Genomic DNA, 22,024 nt, shown 5'->3' with positions numbered 1-22,024 from the left:
CCAACTAATAAATTATCCGGGCATGGTGGCGCATGCTTGTTGTCCCAGCTACTCGGAAGGCTGAGGCAGCAGGATTGCTTGAGCCCAGGAGTTTGAGGTTGCTGTGAGCTAGGCTGACGCCACGGCATTCACTCTAGCCTGGGCAACAAAGCAAGACTCTGCCTCAAAAAAAAAAAAAAAAAAAGCTTTACTCTGACCTGGAAAACAAGGAAAAGTGACATACTCTCCACACAGAATGTGCCTATAGAAAAAATTACATTATCTAATTGGGGCGGGGAGGACCACAGCACATATTCTTTCTTTTCACTAGAATCACTGTACCAGTTAGACTAAGCATAAAGGGGAGGGTGGCGGTAACCTTCCCAATTATAAATTAAGTCGTACTGGTCAACACTTAATTCTTATAAATTCTGTTTATCGGACTAGATATTTATTTTTCTCATACCTGAAGATCTTCATCTCTTTCACCTCCAAGATCTAGCTTGCCAGCCCCAGTACCTTTTCAAAGATTTTAGACCCATCCACTAGCCAACCTCAATTCTGGGTGCTAGTAAAAAAAAAAAAAATAGGTGTTAGCCAGGCATAGTAGCCCATGCCTGTAATCCTAGCACTGTGGAAGGAGGAGGCTGAGGCTGGGCGATTGCTTGAGGTCAGGAGTTTGAGACCAGCCTGAGCAAGAGTGAGACCCCCACCCCCAACTCTACTAAAAATAGAAAGAAATTAGCTGGGCAATTAAAAACATAAAAAATTAGCTGGGCATAGTGGCACATGCCTGTAGTCCCAGTTACTCAGGAGGCTGAGGTAGGAGGATCGCTTGAGCCCAGGAGTTTGAGATTGCTATGAGCTAAGCTGACACCACAGCACTCTAGCTCAGGCAACAGAGCAAGACTCTGTCTCAAAGAAAAAGGAAAAAGGTGTTGATCACCTCTTTAATAACCCTTCGTATACAATAATTCCACTTCACCAAGGCCAAGCCAGTGCTTCATGGCTCCTGACAACTCTTTTCAAAATAGGAGCAGGATATGCTTCTTTTCTCTTAATTATATACTAATTCCTTGCTACTCAAAGTGTGGTTCACAGACCACTAGCATTGTACCACCTGTAAGCTTGTTAGAAATGCAGAATCTTGGTCCTTTCCTTACAGCAGTCCCCAACCTTTTTGGTACCAGGGACTGGTTTCATGGAAGACAATCTGTCCACGGCTGGGGGGGGGGGGGAGGCAGAGCTCAGGTAGTGATGCCAGCTATGAGAAGGGGAGGGGAGCAGCTGTAAACACAGATGAAGCTTCCCCTGCCACTCACCTCCTGCTGTGTACCCCACTTCCCAAGTTTCATGGAAGACAATTTTTCCATGGGGGGGCAGTAGGGAGGTATGGCAGAGCTCTGTGGCCCAGTCCCTAACAAGCCACAGACAGGTAAAGGGTTAGGGACTATAGCTACCCTAGACCTGCTGAATCAGAATCAGAATTTTAACAAAATCCTCAGATGATTCATACACATAGAAAATTTTGAGAGGCACTGTGCTAGTTTACTCATTCAGTGTCCCTTCCTCATTCATTATAGTTTTTCATTTCCAATGAAGAATTTGATTTCCAATGGCATATAAGGAATCAGATCCTTTTTCTTTAGAGTATATTAAGACCCACCAAAATGAAGCAGGAATCTTTATTTTATTTTACTGTTTTTGAGAAATGGTCTCTACTGCCTGGGTTAGAGTGCAATGGTGTCATCAAAGCTCACTGCAACCTCAAATTCCTGGGCTCAAGAAATCCTCCTCCACCTACCTCCCTGGTAGCTGGGACTACAGGCTACCATGTCCAGCTAATTTTCTTATTTTTTGTAAAGTCTCCCTGTGTTGCCCAGACTGGTCTTGAACTCCTGGCCTCAAGCAATGTTCCCACCTTGGCCTCCTAAAGTGCTAGGATTATAGGCGTGAACCACCACACCCAACCCAGGGAAATTTAAAATAAGATTACACAGTGTCTTCACAACTTTCTTTTCATAAAAGATCATAAACTCCATGAAGCCAAGAACTTCATTGTATCCTCAAGACTAAAACAGTTCCAGGCAAATATTTGTAGAGGGAACAAAACAGATAGCAGATGATCTCTGAAAGTCCTCCAACTATTAAATCTTTGGCTTTTCCATTTGCTATGTAGGTAAAACTCTTTCTAGGGAAAGAGAAGCTAAAATATGAGATCACTTAAATTTACAAAATGAAAAATATGCCACTTTAAATAAGTTGATCAAAGTCACAAGGCAGGATCACTATTAAGTTCATAAAGCTAACTACATTTTTATCATATCATTATTTCATTATCACAGACCAAATGACAATACTTCTTCCACATATACACTATCATCCAGCTAGCAAACTCAACTGTTCAAAAGAATTGTGCACTCAGCTTAAGGAAGCCTAAACTGTGTACTCTGCTGAAAAGAACATGTAGATAAACATTAAAGATTATATGGTATGATTAATTTCTTCAAAATCAGAATAACTGTTTTCAGTCCTTACCTGGCTCAAGTCAAAGTAGGTGAAAGAAACAAAAGGAAAACAAAACAAGAAAAGCAAAGAAAGGAAGAAAAAAAACCACTACTAGCCATATACAGCAACAAGACAGAGAAAAGGAGAGAACAGATTACAAGTAACAAGGATCCCAGGAATGTGATTTAGGGACTAAAAAAGGCAAAGGCAGCTAATACCACAGAAATACCAATTGAAGCAGCAACTATTCTCAATAACCTCTAATTAAGACATATAATACAAGAAATTTCCAGAAAGACATATTCTAGACTATCTTATGCTGTCAGTGTATCAGTTCTCCCATCTACGATATTCTACATAAATTAACAAGGAACAAGGAAATAACATCCCTAACCCTTCGAGATCAATAAAAAACAAATTACTTTGAATATATGTACTTTGTTTTCTACAGTAAATATTGGTTTAAACGAGTTTTCATCAATCTCTATGAAGATTTTCACTTAAAAAATTGGTTAAGGCCAGGCATGGGGGTTTATGTCTGTAATCTCAGCACTAAGGAAGGCTGAGGAAAATTGTTTAAAGTCAGGAGTTCCAGACCATCGTAAGCAGCATAGAACTTAGCTGGGTGTGGTGGCTCTTGCTTGTAGTCCCAGCTATGGTGTTTCCCCGAAAATAAGACAGGGTCTTATATTTATTTTTCCTCAAGAAGACACCCTAGGGCTTACTTTCAGGGGATGTGTTATTTTTTTTAAGTACGGTACAACAATCTACATTTATTCAAATATAGTTAAGTCATCTTCTTCTGGAATATCATAACTACTTTCCAAACCCCAAATTCCATCCTGAATTTCTTGTGACTCTATTTTCTTTAGAACCACTGGCCCCAGTCTCTCATGTTGAGCAATAGAGCTCTCATGGAGCAGATTAGAAGGGCTGCTCTTCTTTACCGCTCTGCGATGAAATGCAAGGGTTATGCTGATATGCTGTGTAGCCATGCCCATCACTAGGTCTTATTTTCGGGGTATGGCTTATATTACACAAATACTTAGAAATCCTGCTAGGGCTTATTTTATGGGTAGGTCTTATTTTCAGGGAAACACGGTACTTGGGAGGCTGAGGCAGGAAGATTCCTGCTTGAGCCCAGGAATTTGAGATTGCAGTGAACTATGACGACACCACTGTACTCACACCTGGGCAACAGAGCAAAAAATAAAAAATAAAAAGATTTTGTCTCCAAATAAAACAAACAAAAAAAAAAAGAGTTTTGATTCCTTATCTACCTTCTACACTTTGTTTTTCCTAATGAAAAAGACTACTAGGCCGGGCGCGGTGGCTCACGCCTGTAATCCTAGCACTCTGGGAGGCCGAGGCGGGTGGATTGCTCGAGGTTGGGAGTTCGAAACCATCCTGAGCAAGACCCCGTCTCTACTAAAAATAGAAAGAAATTAATTGACCAACTAAAAATACATATACAAAAAATTAGCCGGGCATGGTGGTGCATGCCTGTAGTCCCAGCTACTTGGGAGGCTGAGGCAGGAGAATCGCTTGAGCCCAGGAGTTTGAGGTTGCTGTGAGCTAGGCTGACGCCACAGCACTCACTCTAGCCTGGACAACAAAAGTGAGACTCTGTCTCAAGAAAAAAAAAAAAAAAAGACTACTAATAAATTTGACTATAAGAATGTAAAATTTACTGCTGGTGGCTCTGTTCCTAAAAAAAAAAAAAAAAAAAAAAAAAAAAAGAATGTAAAATATCTCCACTGCAAAAGCCATTATGAAAAAACAAAAGAGACAAATGACAATTGGAAGAATATTTACAACATAAAGCAAAGATTTAATATTCTTAATGTATAAAAAGCTCTTACTAAGCATTAAGAAAAAGGAATGGGCAGAAATACATGAACACACCACTGACAAAAGAAGAAATAAAATAAAAAACACAAGATGTTCAACTTCACTAGTAACCAAAGAGATGCAAACAAATATATCAAATTGACAAATACTAAAAAGATCAGTAATGTCTAGTGATGTATAAGGTGTGGGGAACCTAGCACTCCTACTTGTTATTATTGAGTCTATATTCAATAATGGTTTATCAATATAAAAGCTTTTAAGAAAAAAAATCACACTTCAAAATATGCCCACCTTTGATCCAACAGTTCCACTTCTAGAAAATTTATCCTAAATAAGACTACAAATATGTATGTATAGAGGAGCCACTAAATATGGCTGGCACATAGTAGGTCTTCAATAAATACATGATGGATAAGTGAATCACAGTATTATTTATAATAGCAAAAACTGTTAGCAAGAAAAATGTCCACAAACAAACCATGGCATATCCATTCATTGAAATCCTATACAGCCACTAAAAATGATGAATGTAGATCAATAATTATTGACTAAAAATACATTTATAACATAAAAAAGTAAAAAAAAAAAAAGTACACCAATGTTTAAGGCAGCATTATTCATAATAACCAAAATATGGAAACTACCCAAGTGTTTCATTGAAAGATGAATGGCTAAACAAAATGTAGTATATACACATACAATGAAATATTAGCCTTTAAAAAGAATGAAATTCTGAAACTGGCTACAACATGCATGAACCTTGAAGGCATTATGCTAAATGAAATAAGCCAGACACAAAGGAACATTGTATAATTCTATGCATATGAAATATCCAAAGTAGTCAAAATCACAGATAAAAATAGAAAGAAATTAATTGGCCAACTAAAATATATATATAAACAAAAATTAGCCGGGCATTGGTGCGCATGCCTTGTAGTCCCAGCTACTCGAGAGGCTGAGGCAGGAGGATTGTTTGAGCCCAGAAGTTTGAGGTTGCTGTGAGCTAGGCTGACGCCATGGCTCTCTAGCCCAGGCAACAGAGTGAGACTGGTCTCAAAAAAATAATAATAAGGCTGGGCACGGTGGCTCACGCCTGTAATCCTAGCACTCTGGGAGGCCAAGGTGGGCAAATTGCTCGAGGTCAGGAGTTCAAAACCAGCCTGAGCAAGAGCGAGACCCCGTCTCTACTAGAAAGAAATTAATTGGCCAACTAATACACATAGAAAAAATTAGCCGGGCATGGTGGCGCGTGCCTGTAGTCCCAGCTACTCGGGAGTCTGAGGCAGCAGGATTGCTTGAGCCCAGGAGTTTGAGGTTGCTGTGAGCTAGGCTGACACCACGGCACTCACTCTAGCCTGGGCAACAAAGCGAGACTCTGGCTCAAAAATAAAAAAATAAGATAAAGTTCTAGAGATGTACGGGTAGTGATGGCTGCAAAATAATGTGAATGTACTGAATACTGAACTATGCACTTAAAAATAGTTAAAATGGTAACTTTTATATCTATTTTACAATAAAAAATAAAATAACAGGGGAAATCATATCACAACTTCTAGACTGGAATGAACATTTTGTTTATTTTTGAGTCCTTATATTCATAAAAAATGAGCGTTTTTAAAAATAAAAGAATACCTTGGTTATTCCTGTTCCTAGTTCCCATTATTCAGTACCCCTACACAAGTCATCAAGAATAGTACCAAGTGTACATATTCTCCCTTGAAGTTCAAATAACAGCTATGTAAGTTGTTTATATTCTAATAATTAAACCCTACATGAGAGTTAAAACCTGTAGCTTCTATGTCTAAATTTACAATGACTTAAGATTAAAGTCAAATTCCTATATAAATTCTCTTCTCTTCATCAAAAATTTCAAGCTATCTAGTAGGAGGAAGAGGAATGAAAAACTGAAGTTAGAGGATATATCTGAATACTCACATTAGAAAGTCAAGAGAAAACTGAATAAACTATTGAGATTTGAGCCTTAGAGAATACAGTTTATGGCCAAAAGGGGAGTTAAGTCTGAGATCAAAGTAAACATAAGAATTGAAAGCCCTAATCAATCTCATCCTGCTCCTAAACATCCTCAGAGAATTGTGTGACTCTCATATAACTCAAAGTATATAGTTAGGACACTCCTAGGAATTCACTCCATGAAGGAATAGGAGGTACTCAAGCTGAATCCAAATTTAGTCCTAGTTAAAACTTTATTGAGCTCAAGAACCAGATGTTTCCAGGTGTGGGATCATTGCTCCTGCTTAGCCAGGTACTCACCCCAAGAGATACTGTCCTCTGACACAATCTATAACCAGGGGAAAGCCAGGTTAATATACTCACTCTCCAAAGGAAACCAAGACAGTTATCTTCAACTGTGAAAATGAACTTTGAAATAATTTAGAAGGTCATAATCAGCATTTAGAGAGAACCAGAATTGAAAAGATGAGTGCATCACATGTACATGGGTGAATACTGATTCACATTTTTCTTTCAGCTATCTGTGTGTAGATGAGGAAATCACCACCAAAAATGTTTAAAATTCACTGTTATAGAGAAACTCTGGTACATGTGCACCTGAACACATAAGCAAGAGTATGTGTGTTATTGCAACAAAATGGGAAAAAAATAAACATCCATCTTTAGGAGAAAGGATAAAGTATAGTCATAAAATTAATACAAATATCCAGGAAAATGAAGCACAGTTATACATATCAATATGGACAAATCTTCAAAATATAATGTTGGCTGGGCGCAGTGGCTCATGCCTGTAATCCTAGCACTCTGGGAGGCCGAGGCAGGAGGATAGCTCAAGGTCAGGAATTCGAAACCAGCCTGAGCAAGAGCAAGACCCCGTCTCTACTATAAATAGAAAGAAATTAATTGGCCAACTAATATATATATACATAGAAAAAATTAGCCAGGCATGGTGGCGCATGCCTGTAGTCCCAGCTACTCAGGAGGCTGAGGCAGGAGGATCACTTGAGCCCAGGAGTTTGAGGTTGCTGTGAGCTAGGCTGACGCCACGGCACTCACTCTAGCCAGGACAACAAAGTGAGACTCTGTCTCAAAAAAAATAAAAAATAAATAAAGGTTCCTTCTTGAAACTCCACTGTTTTAGTCCATTTGTGTTGCTATAAAGGAATATCTAATGCTGAGTTATTTATAAAGAAAGGAGGTTTATTTGGCTCATGGTTGTGCAGGCTATACAAGTGTGGCACCAGCATCTGCTTCTAATGAAGGCTTCAGGCTGCTTCCATTCACGACAGAAGGCAAAGGTGAGCCAGTGTGTACAGAGACCACATGGTGAGAGGGGAGGCAAGAGAGAGGGGAGGGACATGCCAGGCTCTTTTTAACATGCCAGCTCTCAAAGGAACTAATAGAAGGAGAATTCACTCACTACTTCAAGGATGGCACCAAACCATTCATAGGGATCTGCCTCCATGACCCAAACACCTCCTCCCCTTAGACCCCACCTCCAACACTGGGGGGTTCAAATTTCAAAATGAGGTTTGTGGGGGGACAAACATCCAAACTATATTACTTATTAAAACAGGTTTAATTTTTTTCAAGGGCATAAACCTGAAATAAATTGCAAGTAGAAAACCCACCTATCTTCAGTTTTTAAAAATTAATAATGTCTAGTGTATTGTAAGAGAAGGTTAACTTTTAATAAAATATTTTAATATGCAAATGCTCAGGTATAACTATCCTGGAATTCATATTAAGGAAATAGACACTTGCACCTATATACCAAATCACCATGAATGTGACAGCTAAAAATGTAGACTGAGATAAATTAAGTTGAATGGAAAAATCAGATACCACAGGGGGCAACGCCATTATAATAGGATGTTCCAAAACAGTGAACAACTCTCAGTAAAGTTCTGAACAAAACAAAATACAACTTGCTTTAGGTTTACTCAGTAGTTGTATTCCTGGGAAATCCAGGGTCTATTACAACCATGAGGGGAAAAAAAAACACTTTGCAGGCCGGGCACGGTAGCTCACGCCTGTAATCCTAGCACTCTGGGAAGCCGAGGTAGGAGGACTGCTCGAGATTAGGAGTTCAAGGCCAACCTGAACAAGAGCGAGCCCACCATCTCTACTAAAGACAGAAAGAAATTATCTGGACAACTAAAAATATATAGAAAAAATTAGCCAAGCATAGTGGCACATGCCTGTAGTCCCAGCTATTCGGGAGGCTGAGGAAGAAGGACTACTTGAGCCCCAGAGTTTAAGGTTGCTGTGAGCTAGGCTGATGCCATGGCGCTCTAGCCTAGGCAACAGAGGGAGATTCTGTCTCAAAAAAAAAGCCAAAAAACTAAAAACACCAATTTGTGTTCAAATGTAAAACAGAATTAGGATAAGTATAAACAGGTTTTTCACCTACAAGGCTTGGAGAAATGTTAAAAAATCATACAGAACTGTCTCATACCTTGTGGGATATGTGGCATTCTTGGCTCCTGCTCACTGAATGCCACAAAGCTGCACCTACTCCACTCTAATCATCGTGGCAACCACAAGTGTACTCTCAAAGGTCCAAACACGTCATAGCAGCAGTACTGTCCCCATTAAGAACGAGATCCTTCAAGAAAGGCTAGGTCCCAATGTGGCCTCCAGACAGCCTTTGTTTTCATGACACCATGAAGCTGAATGTGACTATAAAAAGCCTAATTCCTAACTTTGGCAAAGGAGGAATCTTTATACAGTGAAGAAATTTATTATTAGGGGAAATATAAAGGCAGATTAAAACCTAAGGATATTCACTGTAAATGAAAATGATAGATCAAATCAAAAGTTAGCTGTCTTTTCACCTATTTGATGGCAATCTTTGAAGATAGTGTTGTATTTTGCTAAAATATAACAAACGCCCAAATTGAAAAACATTATAACACTCAAAGAGTATGTTATAGTTCACACAAAGCATTTTTATTTTAATCCTTGTAACAATCCTTTGAGACAATATTATTTTCATATTACTTATAAAGAAAACAATCTCAAAATCAGTCACAGAGCTAGTAAACAACAGTCAAGACTTCAAATCCTGTGTTTCTACCATCAGACTATACTGCTTTACAAATATCTAGTATGGCAAAACAGATAAAAGGAGGTGTTAATGACAAAAGATCAATATAAAGCATCTTGATCTATTGTGATATATGACAGATGGTTATACTTGTACTACATATATCAGTTCTTAATGAGAAATTTTTAAATATTAACACTGTCTTGTCCCATGTTGAAAAAGAGAAAAAAAAAAACACTGAAAAAGAAAAAAAAAATTTTAGGAGTAATCATGACATAGTGTTTACTTCCTAATACCTGAAAGATTCTGGATAAGAATCCTAATGAACATTCTACTTAATTAAACATTTCCGAATCCTACCACAGAATCTGACAAAGAGTTAACAGTCATTTTAAAAACCTTTCAGTTTAGGGAGAAATGTATAATTAAGAATTTTAGGGCAGGTGTGGTGGCTCACACCTATAATCCCACTTTGGGAGGCTGAGGCCACAAGTTCAAGACCAGCCTGGTCTCAAACACAATGAGACTCACCTCTATAAAAAAAATTTCAAAATCAACAGGGCACATCTGTAGTCCCAATTACTCAGGAGGCTAAGGCAGGAGGATGACTTGAGCCTAAGAGTTTGAGGTTACAGTGAGTTATGATCACCACTCCACTCTAGACTGGGTGACAGAACCAGACCCTTGTCTCAAAAAAAACACTTTATAAAATCTTGGTTTGGCCAGATGCAGTGGCTTATACCTATAATTCTAGCACTCTGGGAGGCTAAGGTGGGAGGATCACTCAAGGTCAGGAGTTCAAGACCAGCCTGAGCAAGAGACCCCATCTCTACTAAAAACAGAAAGAAATTAGCTGGACAACTAAAAATATATAGAAAATATTAGCCAGGTATGGTGGTGCATGCTTGTAGTCCCAGCTACTCCGAAGGCTGAGGTGGAAGGATTGCTTAATCCTAGGAGTTTGAGGTTGCTGTGAGCTAGCCTGATGCCACGGCACTCTAGCCCAGGCAACAGAGCAAGACTTTGTCTCAAAAAAATAAAAATAAAAAAATAAATAGTATCGTGCCATGCTTCTTTTTTGATAAAACATTATTATCACGGTTTCAAATGCCTATATGCACACAGCAGTCTACAATATAAGACAAAAATAAAAACAAAGGCATACTCGGGGCTTGATGTAAGAGGAAAAAGGAAGCAGTATGTCTTATTATTTCAGCTGAAGAAAATAAGGAAGTAGGATTATTTATCAGCAAGCACAATCTTCATGGACACATCTCTAAAGGGCAGAATAATATACTCAGGCTTTCTTAAAAAAAAATAGTAGACGACAATGGTCTACAAGACTCATTTCTCCACTAATTCAAACCCAAAAATCCAGGAAGAAAGAATAATTTGACATTTCTGATCTTTAAAAAAAACTATGCTTCTGAGTTCATGAGTAAAATTTAACTAGAATGAGGGCTTTAGAAGTTATGATATGAAAACATATTAGTCATAATCCACACACAGAAGCTGGAAGTTTGGCCCATAATATTTTATCACTCCTTTCTGTTCCTCTTTCCCCCAGAGGATCTGTACCTCTGTCAAAACTACGGTTGTCTAAGCCAACACCCCTACCTCAAGCACCACTTTATTTCCTCCCTCGTGCACACTGTTATGCTCCTTTTTCTCCCGAGGTAAAATTTATTATGCTACAACTTCCATAATGATGTTCCTGTGACATCTACCTATATTAAACTGACTTCTTTGATTAGTAGCTAATGGAAAGTATACAATAGAGCTTAAAGGAATATCAATCACCTGAGTATTTCTAAAGAGCTTATATAAGAATAAAAGCACTCTAACACTTTGTTATATTGAAACAAATTTGCAATTCATTATTAAAAACTCTAATTCAATCATTCAATTGCCAGCTCTCGCCCATAATTCTAGCACTTTCGGAGGCTGAGGCAGAAGGATCACCTGAGGCTAGGAGTTCGAGACCACTCTGGGCAACATAATGAGACCCTGTCTGCACAAAAAATAAGAAACATTAGCTGGATGTGGTGGCATGTGCCTGTAGTCCTAGCTATTTGGAAGGCTGAGGTAGGAGGATCACTTGAGCCTAACAGTTAGAGGCTACAGTCAATTATGATTGACTGCACTCCAGCCTAGGTGACACAACAAGACCCTATCTCTCTACAAACAAATTTTAAAAACTCTCCAATTTCCAATTCAAGGTTGCTAGGGTATAGATTAAAAATGAATTTAAATGTCTCGCTCACACCTGTAATCCTAGCACTCTGGGAGGCTGAGGCAGGCAGATTGCTCGAGGTCAGGAGTTCGAAACCAGCCTGAGCAAGAGCAAGACCCCATCTCTACTATAAATAGAAAGAAATTAATTGGCTAACTAATAAATATAGAAAAAATTAGCCAAGGCCGGGCGCGGTGGCTCACGCCTATAATCCTAGTACTCTGGGAAGCCGGGGTGAGTGGATTGCTCAAGGTCAGGAGTTCGAAACCAGCCTGATAGAGACCCTGTCTCTACTAAAAATAGAAAGAAACTAATTGACCAACTAAAAAATATATATACAAAAAAAAAAAAAAATTAGCCGGGCATGGTGGTGCATGCCTGTAGTCCCAGCTATTCAGGAGGCTGAGGCAGGAGGATTGCTTGAGCCCAGGAGATTGAGGTTGCTGTGAGCTAGGCTGATGCCACGGTACTCACTCTAGCCTGGGCAACAAAGCGAGACTCTATCTCAAAAAAAAAGAAAAGAAAAGAAAAGAAAAAATTAGCCAGACATGGTGGCACATGCCTGTAGTCCCAGCTACTCAGGAAGCTGAGGCAGAAGGATTGCTTGAGCCCAGCAGTTTGAGGTTGCTGTGAGCTAGGCAACGTCATGGCACTCACTCTAGCCTGGGCAACAGAGTGAGACTCTGTCTCAAAAAAAAAAAAAAAAAAAAATAGATTAAAAAAAAAAAAAGGAAACATAAATGTCTCATTCAAATGCCTCAAAAGATGCCACAATTCCCAGACACATTTGCAGAAATTTTGAATACTGATTGACAAATGTTTTGAGATCCCTGTATAACTAACTATCTAAACACCAAGAATTACAGGACTCACCTGAAAATGTAATAGCTATAATATATATAGCACCTGCTATATGTTAGATAGCACTGTTCTAAGAATTTACATATATATGTGTGCATATAATCTCATGTCATCGGTACAAAGAAACACTAACAGGGGCTATAATTCTAAGGTAAAAAACTGGTTTTGAAAGATTAAATGTCAAAACGGTACAGTAAATTCACCTAAATAACAACTATATATATATTATTTATATTTAATATAATATAAATGCATCAAATATAAATAATGCATAGCTGGCTCAAAAAAGTAATGTAAATATTTCTTAGGCAGTGATAAGGAATACAAATGCAAAGTAGTAGGCAGGGTTGAAACTACAGGCCTACTGGGCTCCTGATCTAGAAGCAGGCAGTGGCAGCTGGGAATTGGCTTCTTTGGGGAACAGGGACTAACAATGCTCCACATAAGACAGAGAACCTACCAGAGCTAGGGCAGGGGTAGGATTGCCTTACTTATGAAGAAGGCTGAAAACAATTTGCCAACTTTACCTGGGCCTATGGCTTATAGGAAATTACTCTAGGAGGGCTCTGCAGGATACAGCACAACTTCAAAACCAAGAAAGAAACCAAGCTACCTGCTAACTCTATGACTAGATCTGCAATATTCATACTGTCTCTGAGCAGCAGGAACTCCAAGCCTGGTTCTAAAACTTGGGTATAGAGACAAATGCAAAACACTATACAAGGAAGACTGAACACAGAGGGACAATGAAAGTTAGTTGAGGCTCAAGGACAAAAGACAAGTAAAACTGCTGTTATATCCTGAATAACATTCCATTCTTCATTTCCTGAATATATGACTGTTAAGACTGCTTCTAGATTGATTTAATGACTACAGCTTTGTAGTATAGTTTGATATCTGGCATATTAATACCAGATTTTGTTTTTTATTGCCTAGAATTGATTTTGATATGCGGGGTCTTCTCTGGTTCCATTTTGTTTTGTTTTTATTGCCTAGAATTGCTTTTGATATGCGGGGTCTTCTCTGGTTCCAAACGAAGCATAAAATTATTTTTTCCATATTTGTGAAGAATGATGATGGATTTTAATAGGTATTGCATTGAATCCGTAGATCAGTTTGGGTAGTATAGACATTTTAATGATGTTGAGTCTGCCAACCCATAAGCATGGTATGGATTTCCATCTGTTTACATCCTCTACTATTTCCTTCCTCAGTGTTTCATAGTTCTCCCTGTAGAGGTCTTTTACCTCTTTGGTTAAGTATATTCCTAGGTACTTTATTTTCTTTGTTGCTATTGTGAAGGGAATTGAGCCTTTGTAGTAATTAAATCAATCTGGTATTGGCACAAAAATAGGAATATTGACCAGTAGAACAGATCTGAGAACCCTGATATAAAACCATCCTCATATAGCCATCTAATCTTTGACAAAGCAGACAAAAACATACACTGGGGGCCGGGTGCAGTGGCTCACACCAGTAATCCTGGCACTCTGGGAGGCCAAGGCAGGCGGATTGCTCGAGGTCAGGAGTTCGAAACCAGGCTGAGCAAGAGCGAGACTCCGTCTCTACTATAAATAGAAAGAAATTGGCCAACTAATATATATAGAAAAAATTAGACAGGCATGGTGGCGCATGTCTGTAGTCCCAGCTACTTGGGAGGATGAGGAAGTAGGATTGCTTGAGCCCAGGAGTTTGAGGTTGCTGTGAGCTAGGCTGACACCACGGCACTCACTCTAGCCTGGGCAACAAAGCGAGACTCTGTCTCAAAAAAAAAAAAAATACACTTGGGAAAAGAATTCCTTTTCAATAAATGGTGCTGGGAAAACTGGATAGCCACTTGTAGAAGGCTAACGCAGCATACACACCTTTCACCTCTCACAAAAATCAACTCACGCTGGATAACAGACTTAAACCTAAGGTATGAAACTATTAGAATTCTGGAGGATAATGTTGGAAACACTCTCCTAGACATCAGCCTAGGCAAAGAATTTATGAAGAAGACCCCAAAGGCAATCACAGCAGCAACAAAAATAAATAAATGGGACATGATCAAACTAAAAAGCTTCTTCACAGCCAAAGAAATAGTCATGAAAATAAACAGACAACCTACACAATGGGAGAAAATTTTCGCATTCTACACATCTGATACAGGGCTGATAACTAGAATCTACTTAGAATTCATGAAAATCAGCAAGAAAAAAATCAAATAATCCTATCAAGAAGTGGGCAAAGGACATTAACAGAAACTTTTCTAAAGAAGACAGAAGAATGGCCAACAAACATATGAAAAAATGCTCAATATCTCTAATCATCAGGGAAATACAAATCAAAACCACAATGAGATATCACTTAACTCCAGTGAGAATGGCCTTTATCAGAAAGTCCCCAAACAATAAATGCTGGCATGGATGCAGAGAGATAGGAACACTCCTACACTGCTGGTGGGACTGCAAACTAATTCAACCTCTTTGGAAAGCAATATGGAGATACCTTAGAGAGATACAAGTGGATCTACCATTTGATCCATTACTGGGCATCTACCCAAAAGATCCAATGACATTCTACAAAAAAGACACCTGCACTTGAATGTTTATAGCAGCACAATTCCTAATTGCAAAGCTGTGGAAACAACCCAAGTGCCCATCAACTCATGAGTGGATTAATAAAATGTAGTATATGTATACCATGGAGTACTATTCAGCTCTAAGAAACAACAGTGATACAGCACATCTTGTATTTTCCTGGTTAGAGCTGGAACCCATACTACTAAGTGAAGTATCCCAAGAATGGAAAAACAAGCACCACATATACTCACCAGCAAACTGGTATTAACTGAGCAGCATCTAAGTAGACACATAGAAACTACAGTAATTGGGTATTGGGCAGGTGGGAGGGGGGAAAGGGGTGGGTATATACATACATAATGAGTGAGATGTGCACCATCTGGGGGATGGTCACGCTGGAAGCTCAGACTTGTTGGGGGAGGAGGGGCAAGGGCATTATTTGAAACCTTAAAATTTGTACCCCCATAATATGCTGAAATAAAAAAAAAAAAGACTGCTTCCAGTGCTTCCTCACATCTTTCAGTATTTATAAAATAAACCCTCATCGCTTAAGGAAACCAGAAAGAATCTAACATGCTTAAACCTTTTTCTACCTTGCCAACAAACTAACAATCATGATAATCTGAAAAGATTATTTTTTAAAATGCAATAAAGTTACAAAAACCTATTTGTAACTGGTAGCTTTTGAAAACTACAAAAATAAACATCCATCAGCCTGGGCAACACAGCAAGACTCTGTCTCTACAAAAAATTTAAAAATTAGCTGGGTATAGTAGCACACACCTGCAGTCCTAGCTACTCTCAATAGCTTGAGTCCAGGGCTTTAAGACTGCAGTGAGCTATGATCAGGCCACTGTACTGTAGCCTAAGTGAAGGAATGAGACCCCTTCTCAAAAAAAAAACCAAAAAACAAAAAACAAAACAAAAAAGCATCCAGATTTCCCACAGTTAAAGAAAAATGACTTCATAACTAAATTAGTTGATTAGGCCTAAACAAATTTTAAGTGATATGGAATCTCTCAAATTTAGCCTTCCTATTATCAACTAGACACAGGACCTTCCTCCTACTAGGAAGGGAGTGGTTTCCAGTTTTAGGGTGGCATAATTGAAAAGTTCTAAAAAGGAATTAAAAATAGTTTCCAGAGAATAACTTGAAATAAAAAGTATGTTTTAGTAAAATAAGGATCAAATTAGTAATCAATCACTTAATTCTAGACCCACCTCTGCCACTAACTAGCTATTCAACATTAGCTAATCTACCTAGGCTTCAGGTTCTTTATCTATAAAAAAAAAAATTCTCTGAGGTCTCTTGGGCTCTTATAACATTGTAACATTCTATCAAATGTATGATAGGAATGTTTGCTAAGTGTAAACATATTCAACATTTATATAGTGTTTTTAAACTTTACCAGTGCTAATGCCTGTCTACCACTCTCTCTTCCCAAAAAAACTCACATAAATAGAATCTTAAAACATTTTCTGAGATATTTCCAAAACAATTTTAATATGGTAATATATGCAAGAATTTTAAGTTAGGTATGATTTATATATACTAAAATTCATCCTTTTTAGTGTATACTTCTGAGTTTCAAAAATACATAGTCACGTAAGCACCACCATAATCAAGATAAAGAAAAGATACAGAAGACGCAGAACACCCAAAAAAATTCCTTCATGCCCTTTGTAGTCAACCCCTGGCAACCACTAGTCAGTTTTCTATCCCTATAGTTTTGCCTGGTCCAAAATATCATAAAAACAGAATTACACAGGATGTAGCCTTTTGAGTCTGGCTTCTTTGACTTACCATAATGCATTTGATATCCATCAGTGTTGGTGCATGCACTGCCAAATAGTATTCCATTATGTAGCTATATCAAAGTGTATCAATTCACCAGTTGAAGTGCATTTGCATTATTTCCAGCTTTTGGCAATTATGACATTAGCATATAGGTTTTCATGTGACTATAAGTTTTCATTTCACTTGAGTAAATACCTAGGAGTGAAACTGTTGGGTTATTATGGTAAGCGTATGTTTAATTGTTTTCCAAAGAGGACATACCAACAACTAATAAGAATTTTTGGGGCCAGGTGCCTCATGCCTGTAATCCTAGCCCTCTGGGAGGCTGAGGCAGGAGGATCACTTGAGTTCAGGAGTTTGAGACCAGCCCAAGCAAGAGGGAGACCCCATCTCTACTAAAAATAGAAAAAATTAGCTGGGTGCAGTGGCGCATGCCTGTAGGCCCAGCTACTCAGGAGGTTGAGGCACGAGGATGGCTTGAGCCCAGGAGTTTGAGGTTGCAGGGAGCTATGTTGATGCCACTGCACTCTAGCCCAGGTGCCAGAGTGAGACTCTGTCTGAAAAAAAAAAAACACTTCAATGTTTTTAAGTAAAAACAAGTTTAGATCTTACGTCACAAATTTCATAGAAAGATCCTAAGTAGATCCAGATATTTATCAGAGGAAATTATTTTCCTGTGTCCTATTTATAGAAAGTAGAAGTTAACAAAGGAAGTTGATTTGATAAATACTTGCATTTATCAAATATACAAAGAGTTTTAATAGACTTTAAAATATTTCATATTTGAAATCACACTCATAAGCCTACACTATGTACAAGCATGTGTGTTTCAATCCATTTGGCTAGAAAGTAGGATTAAACTGTCTATTCAAATAGGAGATTCCAGGCCAGGCACGGTGGCTCACACCTGTAATCTAGCACTCTGGGAGGCCAAGGCAGGCGGATTGCTCAAGGTCAGGAGTTGGAAACCAGCCTGAGCAAGAGCAAGACCTCGTCTCTACTATAAATAGAAAGAAATTAATTGGCCAACTAATATATATAGAAAAAATTAGCCAGGCATGGTGGCACATGCCTGTAGTCCCAGCTACTTGGGAGGCTGAGGCAGTAAGATTGCTTGAGCCCAGGAATTTGAGGTTGCTGTGAGCTAGGCTGACGCCACGGCACTCGCTCTAGCCTGGGCAACAAAGTGAGACTGTCTCAAAAAAAAAGCAAATAGGAGATTCCAAGTATTTAAGTCTGTACAAAATAGGTATTCTCCTCATTTTTGATGTAAATGAGAAGGAAGCAGAGAGAAGACAGATGTAGCAAAAGCTTTGATCCTTCCAACTTGCTTGTTCAACTGGGCCCTCAGAAATAATTCTTGGTTCTTAAAGAGACCATGATTATGAAAAACCTCTACTTTCTCCCTATCCCTCTCCTGATTTCATTTTCTTGTTTACCTAACAGATTTCACAGTTCATCAATATAATCACTCCTCTCACTCAAATCAATGCCTTCCATGTCTCTCCCCTTCACCTTTTCCTGGAAAAATTGCAGCCAACCTTCTCCACTAATGTAATGGAGTAGAATATTGTAGAAAATTGAAAATCCAACCAAACGAGTAAGATGTGCAACGTTTGGGGGATGGACACGCTTGAAGCTCTTACTCTAGGGGGGAGGGGGACATGGGCAATATATATAACGTTAACACTTGTACCTCCATAATACGCTAAAAGAAAAAAAATTGAAAATCCAGACAAACTGGTTATTGTCATAAATTCACAATCAAAATCTCTCAACCACAGCAATACTACTATACAAGCTCCCTGTAGTGATACCTTTTCTTCAGTCCTTAAACATCTCAGCCCTCCGCTTCATTCCTCCTATCCCTATTAAGACACTTTCATTAAGAAAATAGGAGTAGGTATAATGTACATTATTTGGGTGATGGGTACACTGAAAACCCAGACCTGATCAATATACAACATACCCATGTAACAAAACTGCACTTGTACTCCCAAAATATATTGTAAAAAACCCCAGAAAATAGTAGCTCCCCATTTTTTCTTTAACCAAATCTTTAAGTCACTCCCCCAACTGAACCAATCATCTCCTTCTCCCCTCCTTTAAAATAGAGTAAACATCTCTGATTACTATTAAAGGTGCCTCCAAAGTTTGCTCTTTGTAGTCTATCACTTAAAGATTTCCTTCCTCGCCCTGAGCAAGACTCCATCTCTACAAAAAATAGAAAAATTAGCCAGGCATGGTGACAAGAGCCTATCGTCCCTGCTACTCAGGAGGCTGAGGCAGGAGGATTGCTTGAGCCCAGGAGTTTGAGGTGGCAGTGAGCTATGATGATGCCACTGCACTCCAGCCCAGGCAACAGAGTAAGAACCTGTCTCAAGAGAAAGAAAAAAAAGATTTCCTTCCTTCCATAATCCACTGTCTCATACCAGTGATCTTTCCAGTATTTACCATGTTTGTATTTTTTCAAAATAACCCATCAATCTCCACACTCATCTATGCTCCACCTATTCATCATTTCTCAATTCCCCTGTACAGCCACATTCCTCAAAAATGTATCAGCTTTCATAGTCTCTAATTCCTACCCTTCCATTCAACCTGCTCCAAATTAGTCCAACTTTACAAGTTCACTGAAACTGCCCCTTACACAGATTTTAAATAGATAACATACTTAAAGGGATAAATGAACAAAGTTTAATGGAGAGACTATTTACAAAGGTGTGAGCAGCATTAAGGGAACCAACAAGAGATGGAATAGCAGGTGGGGATTAGAAATCATGAAGCTGTCACCTTCCCAACATTATCATTTGGATGTCTCTTAGAAATACACAGATCCAAAACAATGGTTCCCATTCCTTAAAATAACGCTCTTTTCCCACACCTGCTTCATCTCAATAAATACCAAGCCAGAAATGTAGGAATAACCTTTGACTCCTTTGAATCTTTTTTATCCTTCACATCTAATCCATTAGTAAATCTTGAAAATTCTACCACTAAGATTTATCTTAAATCCATCAATTCTATCTCTACTTCCATAACCCTTCTAAATTGTTCTCCATTTTCCTTCTTGCTCCCCTAAAATCTAATAATCAGATAGCAGCTAAAATTATCTTTAAAAATGTAAATATTTATGTTATTCCCTACTAAAAATTCTTCAATAGCATCCCATTACATTTAGAATAACATCCAAATCCTTTAGAACAACCTAAAAGACACTGCCTCTTTATACCTATCTAACCTCATTAAAAGGTACTCTTCCTCACCTACACTAAGATCTAGCTTTCTCAAAAATTCAGGCTCTTTCCCACTTTAGAGTTTTCCCACAAGCAGGAAATGCACTACCTCTAGTTTTCTGTGCAGCAGCTCCTATTAATCCTTCATATCTATTTAAATGTCAACCCTAAGTGTGGCCTTCACCAACAAACAAGATCAAAACTGGTTCCCTTTTTGTTTACCAGTGAAGATGTTTAAAACACATACACATACACACACACACGCAACTGGTTCCCATCTTATTCTCTCATCATAGCACATTATTCATCATATGTATTGTATATTCTTTTTTTTTTGAGACAGAGTCTCACTCTGTTGCCCCAGCTAGAGTGCCATGGTGTCAGCCTAGCTCACGGCAACCTCAAACTCCTGGGCTCAAGCAATCCTTCTGCCTCAGCCTCCTGAGTAGCTGGGACTACAGGCATGTGCTACTATGCTCGGCTAATTTTTCTATATATTCTTAGTTGTTCAGCTAATTTCTTTCTATTTTTAATAGAGACAGGGTCTCGTTCTTGCTCAGGCTGGTCTCGAACTCTTCAGCTCAAACGATCTGTCCACCTCAGCCTCCCAGAGGGCTAGGATTACAGCCGTGAGCCACCACGCCTGGCCTATTGTATATTCTTCAATGATAATTTTCTTCTATATTCACTTGTTTATCTTCTTATTGTGTGTCTCCTTCCATTACACTATAAACTCCATGAGGGCAGAGATTGTTAAATGGATTCAATTAAAATACCACTGAGGACTCACTAAACATAACAAATTGTGATAGGCAACTGTGGGAGTAGCAAAGAGAAGTCAAAGTAATGAGGCTCCTGTTCCCACTGTATACATAATCTACTTACAGAGATAACTGTATACTTAACTATAACGCAAAGTACACAATATACCATATAATATTTGTACAAAGTACTATGGATAGGGGGGCGGGTATATACATACATAATGAGTGAGATGTGCACCATCTGGGGGATGGTCATGATGGAGACTCAGACTTGTGGAAGGAGGGGGGGGAAATGGGCATTTATTGAAACCTTAAAATCTGTACCCCCATAATATGCTGAAATAAAAAAAAGAAAAAAAAAAGTACTATGGATGGAATCAAGAGAGAAAGAGATAAACTGTGGAGGTCGGGAGTGGTGACTCATGCCTATAATCCTAGCACTCTGGGAGGCTGAGGCGGGCAGATTGTTTAAGCTCAGGAGTTCGAGACCAGCCTGAGCAAGAGCGAGACCCCGTCTCTACTAAAAATAGAAAAAATTAGCTGGGCGTGGTGATGCATATCTGCAATCCCAGCTACTCAGGAGGCTGAGGCAGGAGGATCACTTGAGCCCAAGAGTTTGAGGTTGCTGGGAGTAGGCTGATGCCACAGCACTCTATCCTGGGCTACAGAGCAAGACTCTGTCTTTAAAAAAAAAAAAAAAAAAAAAATTATACCAAATCAGAAGTTGGGGAAGCCACAAAATATATGGTGAAGAAAATAGCCAATAAATATTTTTATTTTCTGAGGTGCCCAGGCCCTTTTTCAAGGAAATTGGCCTAAAACTCTAGGTCTCTCCTAGAAGATTAATTTTATCTAAGTCCAAATTAATGATAAAGAATAGTTCCATGGTTTCAGTATGCAGAGAATTCAGAAAGAAAGAACAATCATTCTCATGTCAACATCATAAATACCTTTGAATATCAAGTACTTAGGTAGTGCTAGATTATTATTTTGTTGTTGTTGTTCAGTCAATAATTCATTTTATTGATGCCCACTCTGGGCTGGGTGGGGCCAAGGGATACACAAGAGGAGAGCCAGATTTAGTCCATGCCTGAAGGTCAGTCTGGGGGAGAGGGCAAGATGGACACATAGACAGACACACAGATCTGGCATCTGGTAGTGCTAGATTATTAATATTAACCCCAATTATTGGTTCCAAGAACAGAAGCAG

The 22,024-nt window shown here is 38.7% G+C and overlaps 1 protein-coding gene across 6 annotated transcripts in view; it reads right to left on the bottom strand.

Annotated features, from left to right (window-relative positions):
• NUMB (NUMB endocytic adaptor protein) overlaps window positions 1–22,024 on the bottom strand; it is a 186,566-nt gene that overhangs the window by 144,118 nt on the left and 20,424 nt on the right. The gene's annotated exons all lie outside the window — the stretch shown is intronic.

This window comes from Microcebus murinus, chromosome 6 (genome assembly GCF_040939455.1).
Source record: "Microcebus murinus isolate Inina chromosome 6, M.murinus_Inina_mat1.0, whole genome shotgun sequence".
Lineage (NCBI taxonomy): Eukaryota > Metazoa > Chordata > Mammalia > Primates > Cheirogaleidae > Microcebus > Microcebus murinus.
The sequence above is the reverse complement of the archived record's forward strand: the minus strand, read 5'-3'. Positions and strand labels throughout refer to the sequence as shown.